Source organism: Bombyx mandarina, chromosome 18 (assembly GCF_030267445.1).
Source record: "Bombyx mandarina strain Sakado chromosome 18, ASM3026744v2".
NCBI lineage: Eukaryota > Metazoa > Arthropoda > Insecta > Lepidoptera > Bombycidae > Bombyx > Bombyx mandarina.
The window spans coordinates 6,854,806-6,861,539 of record NC_143224.1 but is presented as its reverse complement, the minus strand read 5'-3'; the positions used below and the strand labels follow the sequence as shown (position 1 = coordinate 6,861,539).

The following is a 6,734-nucleotide window of genomic DNA, read 5'->3' as shown; positions in this document are numbered from 1 at the left end:
AAACATTCGTGTTTGCCCCACGAAATCAGTCACGTGCCAGTTAAATGAACTGAAACGGGAAGCAATAAAACCATTGTTTACAACGTTATGTTGTCGTTTATCAATATTTATAACATCCAAACTCTGTGATAATATCGATACTTTGAAATATGATTCGTACACTTCGGTTACCCCGACTATAATATTTTAGCGAAGAGAGTGTACTCTGTTAACAAACTTAGCTTAGTCTTTGTTTTGAATTATAACATAATTATTTTCGGCTATTAATGAAAACCGTTCGGTTGTGGCCAGATGTTTGCTCTATATAAGTTGGAAATAGGGAATGTCACATACCAAAATTTCCTAATGAAGTTCATAATTGTTAAAACAACAATTTGTTCCCGTATCAGAGGTACATCATGTTGCGAATTTATATGCTTAATACCTCCTCCTTGCATCGTATTCTTCAATGCTGAGGATCGTGACCACCCTTCTGTATCACTTGCTCTCGCACGATCTTTCTCATCTGTTTCTGTCTCTGGCGGTGTAGAGGGCGTTGTGAAATATGGAATCAAGAGCGGATCTGGTCGAACCAACCGCTTGGCACCAGTATCCAACTTATTATTCTATACTTCTTACTAGTAACACTTCTTAAAAAGCAGGGAAATTTCTGGAACCAATACATCCAATTATTAATTTTTGTGTGTGTATGTTACATTCAATTATGTATTTTTTTTATTTATTACTTAGATGAGTGGACGAGCTCACGGGCCACCTGGTTTTAAGTGGTCACCGTAGCTCATAGATATCTACAACGAAAATGCCGCCACCTACCTTGAGATATAAGTTTTAATGGCTCCGTTTTAACAGTACAACGGCTGCCCTACCCTGCAAACGGAAACGCAGTACTGCTTCACTGGAGAAATAGGCAGGGCGGTAGTACCTATCTGTGCGGACTCATAAGACGTCCTACCAGCAGTGTTCTATTATTATTATTATTGTTGATTTACACAGAAAGTGCTTGATCTAAAATGAAGTACATATTTGGATATGAAGAAGGTCCATAACACACAATATTTTTTCAATAATCAAATTACAATAATCCTCCTCGCTTGTGAGTATTCGCTGCAGTCTATGTCTTGGAACAACCATAAAGGTCAAAATATACAAACATAGTTTTTTTTTCTATTTCGACATGCTCGGGTTAGTTCGGCGGCCATTTTGTTAATTGATATTCCTGGCTCCATGACCGCAACCCGATACCGCTGTTGAAGGGTTGAATTGTTCTATTCATTGAAATACAGCCAATCAGAGGTCTTGGTATATACTCACATAACCTTTTGTTTCACTTAATATATAAGGCGAAGAAACAAAAATCAAAATTGTAATCGGTTTACTGTTTAGCAATATTTAAAGTCACTGTTTCGTCAGATTCTTTTATACAATCCTTTATTATATATAAAAAATCATAGTAGTTTAGTCATAGTACATATTATTATTATGAATTCATTTAAAGACAGGTACCTATGCGCGTTCACTGCGAAGAAGTCTGGCGCAGCAATGTCAAGGAATATTTTTTCAACTTTCTGAGGCAATTGAGATTATTGGATCGATCTTTTTGAGTGGCGTTCAATAGCGAAGCCACTTGAAAGGTAAAGCCAACCTAACTTCTAATAAGGACGTCTTGTGAGTCCGGTAGGTAGGTACTACCACCCTGCCTATTACTGCCGTGAAGCAGTAATGCGTTTCGGTTTGAAGGGTGGGACAGCCGTTTTACTTTTAAAATTGAGACCTTACAACTCGTGTCTCGAGTTGGGTGGCAGCATTTACATTGTAGATGTATATAGGCTTCAGTAACCACTTAACGTCAGTTGGGCCGTGAGCTCGTCCACCCATCAAAGTTTAAAAAAAAAACATGACCTAACATGCAATACCTCTCTATTTCTGGATCGTTTCCAGAAAATGTTTTTGCTACGCACCATTCGGTTCTGGAATGAGTTTCCCTTCAACGGTGTTTTCTAAGCGCTATGACACATCTTTCTTCAAACGATATTTGAAAGAAGCCCTAAGCAGCGGCTGCGGCTTGGCTGTGCCCGTATCATTGTCTTCGAGCAACGGTGATCTTGATGTCAGGTGGGCCTTATTTTTATTTGCCCACAAAGGTAACAAAATCCGTATAAATAACAAAGCTACTTTTACAATGTCACGTTGATCACAGGACAAAGATTAGAAACGATTTTTTTTAATTTCTTTAAGAGCATTTCACCCACTCCTTTATTCAGATACTGTTTTTATGTCTATTAGGTTTTTTTTTTTGTCAGGAGGAAATCACCGAACTTCCGCCCTCCACTGGGGATGGAGGACGGGGCATGTCGGAGTTGAACCGACTATAACCTCCTGTCGCTCAACAACCAGCATCCAAACCTCACATGAGACAGAACTCATGAAAAGGCAAAGGAGGGAAAGTGAAGCGCTTAGTGCGGAGCACATCTCTCCCATCACCCTCCCCCTCGGGACGCCGGACTGACGGTCGTCGGCGCCACGACTACCAGCCCTCTCGGTCGGCAGGCTATCCGAAGCCCGCCTAGATGGTGCCGGTTAGAATGGTTATGTCTATTAGGTAATGAATTTAATGTAACTGCCAAAAGAGACTTTAACATTTAAACCTTAAACTACACGACGAAGCTTCAACAATGCACGTCACGTACATAATTAAAACTAAAGCAGCAACTTAAAGGGTGAACTATAGACACAGGGGCACTAGACTCGTACGAAGTCTGCGAGGGGCTCTCGACCAATCACCGTGTTGTACTGCACTTTGTTTTAATAGCACTAGGTAGGATTAGTTTTTAAGTACTCGACTAAACAATGCTTCCTGTCTGACTACAGGGTGGGGACGGAACGCCATGTTTGAATATAGTTTTATATACTAAATTGAAGGGCAAATGCAGTTTTTTTTCTTTCTTGTAAAACTAGTGCTGTGTTTTATATGTTTTGTTCTTTTTCCTGTTCTGAAGAATTGAATTGAGAAATTGAAATTGTTACGGTTAAATTTCCTGGAACATTACCTGTTAGTCTCCCCACACAACGTGGTCTCGCCTTGTCGTGGCGGTGGGGCTTAAGCGTGCACCCCGATACCGTGGAGCAGCGTTGTCTGCACAGGGGTGGCGTGAACTAAGAAGACTGCACACCGTGTTCCCTTTTCCCACCTTTGCTAAGCAAAGGGTGCGTGAAGAGGGAAGAGGGCTCCCTTCTGGAGCCCTCTTGTATGCTAGGCCATGTCCCCGGCGGTTCTCTGGCTGTTAAAGGGGAAGGCCCTCCAGAGGGGGGTACCGGTACGCCGGCGTGGCCACAACGTGGTCAGACGTGTGGGTCTGTCAGTAATGGTAGACCCACGTGGATGAGAAGTGAACCGGAGGGCACTCCCTTCCGGTCGCTGGTCGTCATGTCCCCGGCTGCCTCTTGGTGGCTACAGGGGAAGGCCCTCCAGAGGGGGGTACCGGTTTACCGGCGTGGCTTCGTAGAAGCATACCGTAATCCCTACCGAGTAGGAGGCGGGGGCCGCTGCCTAGCAGGGGCCGCGAGGATGCGAACCTCTATAAAAAATGCCCTAATCTTAAGCTTGTGACGTGTCCGGTGATGAGATGAGTGGCTGGAGGGAGTCCAGTCGTGAGGACCGTCCCAGGGGACCGACCCCTGGTTAAATAAAAAGGAACAAATATAATGATGGCAAACTTAAAACAAAAATTACCCCAGGAGGGTACCACCTTAGGTGGAGAATCCCTCCGTGCTTCCACCTCGGTGGGAGCACGCTGCCCCGCGTATTCTGGGGGGGCAAAGAATGCCATGATGAAGGGGGCTGTGCGACGGGCAGCGGAAAACCCGTCGAACCGAGGTGTGCCAGCGCTGGCTCGACGCGTTCTGCGCTCGTCAGCGACGGCGAAACAGTTGATCCGAAAGGGACAGCCGCCAAGAAGATCAGGCGGAAGAGGAAATCCTGGCGAGTTTCCTCTCGTGAGGGGGTAGGGGAGCCAGCATCGTCCTCTGGTGCGGATGCCCCGCCGGAGAAAGTGCTGGTAGTCTCCGATGCGGCATCTGCTGCGGAGGAGATGCCGCCCCCTAAAGGAAGACCCGCCCGTAGAAGGGGCGCGCCGTCACCGGCGCCATCATCAGTGTCGATGTCTGTCGCCTCACTGGACGGGCAGACGACGGAGGAGGAAGAGGGTGGCCTTCAGGACCCTGCCTTGGTCATAGACAGGGCCATGAAGACCATCAAAACCTATGCGGCCAACGGCACCAAGACCAAAGCCGCTGGCCGTAAACTGCGAGAAGTGGTCTCGCAAGTCTCGAAGGTTCTGCCTTCGGTTGCTTCTGCCAATGACCAGGTAGTGCAGCTGAGGGCGGAGAATTCGAGGCTTCGAGCACAGCTTCAAGCACAGCAGCAGCCCAATGATGGCGCAGCGACGCCTTGGGTCGCTGGAGCCCCTCGAGGTCCCCGTCCCCCGGCGCTGACTGGCGACCGATGGCCTGTGCTGCCGCCACCGCGTGTGGCACAGCAGAGGCCGCGTCTCCCGTCGCCGCGCTCTAGGGAGACGACCGCTGCCGAGCGACAGCAAGCACTCGCGGGGCCACGGATGTTGGCTCCGCTACAACCAACAAACTTCAGCCTGGAAGAGGTAATCAGCCGCACCATCCAGGCTGTAATAGAAAGGCTGGGCGGCAGGTTGGCGGCTCTCGAGGCGAAAGTCCCTACCTCAGCTGACGCTAGGCGGCCGGCGGCGTCGGGTGCTTTGGCCGCTCGTCCTGCTCTCGTACGGGCTCCAGTCACCAGGTCGGGCCCGGGACGGGATAGAACCAAGCGAGGGGGTCGCGCTAACGCGAAGCCCTCACTACAAGCACCCCAGTCCCGCCCGCTGCCTCCGCCCCCGTCAGATATGGATGAGGGGTGGAACGTGGTGGCCCGGCGGGGTACCAAAAAGGCCCCACCGGCAGCTCCTCAAACGAGTAGAGCGCCGGTGGCCATGGTGGCTCAGGGTGCATCCCAACAGGGTCGAGCGCCTGTAGCCACCAAGAAAAACAAGAAGAAAAAGAAGTTGCCGCGCGCGCCTCGGTCGGCGGCAGTGGTTCTTACCCTACTGCCAGCCGCTGAAGCCAAGGGCATGACATACAGAGATGTCATTGCCCGGGCGCGTGCGGCAGTTGACCTGGGCGAGATCGGGGCGGAGGAGGAGGGCCTCCGCTGCAGGCAGACGGCCAACGGGGCCAAGCTGCTAGAATGTCCCGGTGCCGATAGTTCCGGCATCGCGGAGCGTCTGGCGGCGAAGCTCCGTATGGTCCTGCCTGAGGAGGAGGTACGGGTGCACAGGCCGGTAAAAATGGCCGAATTAAGAGTAACCGGCCTGGACGACTGCACCACCAGGGATGAGGTGACGGCGGCTGTCGCTGCCCAGGGCAAATGCGCACTGGAAAATGTTACAGTAGGCGAGCCGCGCCGCGGTTATACCGGGGCCAGCTCGGTGTGGGTGCGTTGCCCGGTGGAAGCGGCCGCCTCCCTGGCTGCTCCTCCTCCCGGGAGACCTTCGGGAAATCCGGGCATGCTGCGCGTGGGCTGGATAGCGGCCCACGTGCACTTGCTTGAACCACGCGCCTGGCGATGCCTCCGGTGCTTTAGCACCGGACACGGCCTCGCCAGGTGCACCAGCTCGGTTGACCGCAGTGGTCTGTGTTTCCGCTGCGGCCAGCCGGGACATAAAGCGGCGTCCTGCACGGCTGCCCCGCATTGCGCTCTGTGTGCTGCGGCCGGGCGCAGGGCAAGCCACCGAACGGGAGGCAAGGCGTGCTTTTCGTCCGGTAATAATACCGAACGCAACCGGCGCCGCAAGTCAAAGCGTCGGCAAAACAGAAGGTTGGCCAGAGGAGCACTGGCCAACGCTGTAATCCCCGCTGCGGCGCCGGTGCCGGAGGGCGGGGGCAGTGGTGAAGGGGAGGGGGCGATGGATGTAGTCCAACAGTAATGGACCGCACCTATCGCTTCCTCCAAGGAAATCTGAATCACTCCGCCAGAGCTCAGGACATGCTGTCTCAGAGCATGGCGGAGTGGTCCATAGATGTGGCTGTGGTCGCCGAGCCGTACTTCGTTCCCCCGGCAAATGATTGCTGGTTTGGGGACGATGGCGGCCTGGCGGCCATAGTCATAAGAAGAGACGCGGCGATCCCCCCCTGGCGATGGTGACCAGGGGCCAAGGTTTCGTCGCGGTGCAGTTGGAAGGGACCGTCGTGATCGGGGCGTACTTCTCTCCAAACAGGCCTACTGTCGAGTTCGGGCATTTCCTGGGCGGGATCGGGGCGATTGCTCGCCGCCTCGCTCCCCGTCCAGTGATTCTCGCGGGGGACCTCAATGCGAAGTCTGTCGCATGGGGTTCCCCCGCTCGGACGCTCGTGGTAGGCTGCTGGAGAGGTGGGCGAACGTGGCCGGCCTCTGTTTGTTGAATAGAGGTTCGGTTGCGACGTGCGTGCGGTGGCAGGGCGAGTCTATTGTGGACGTTACGTTTGCGAGCCCGGCCATCGCGCGCCGTATCCGCGGCTGGAGGGTCTTGGAGGGGGCGGAGACACTGTCAGATCACCGATATATTCGGTTTGATCTCTCCGCCCGCTCCGCAGTCGCGGACGTCCACAGGGACCACCCCCATGGTGCGTCCCGGTCATTCCCCAAGTGGGCACTGAAGCGCCTGAATAAGGAGCTCCTGATGGAAGCC

The 6,734-nt window shown here is 52.4% G+C and overlaps 1 long non-coding RNA gene across 1 annotated transcript in view; it reads right to left on the bottom strand.

Moving 5' to 3' along the window:
• Window positions 1-288: 288 nt before the first annotated feature.
• The window catches only part of LOC114249104 (uncharacterized), a 77,623-nt gene continuing 71,177 nt past the window's right edge, over window positions 289-6,734 (bottom strand). The window contains exon 3 of the long non-coding RNA XR_016324551.1: window positions 289-649. This is a non-coding gene — a long non-coding RNA (uncharacterized LOC114249104). The remainder of the gene's footprint in view (window positions 650-6,734) is intronic.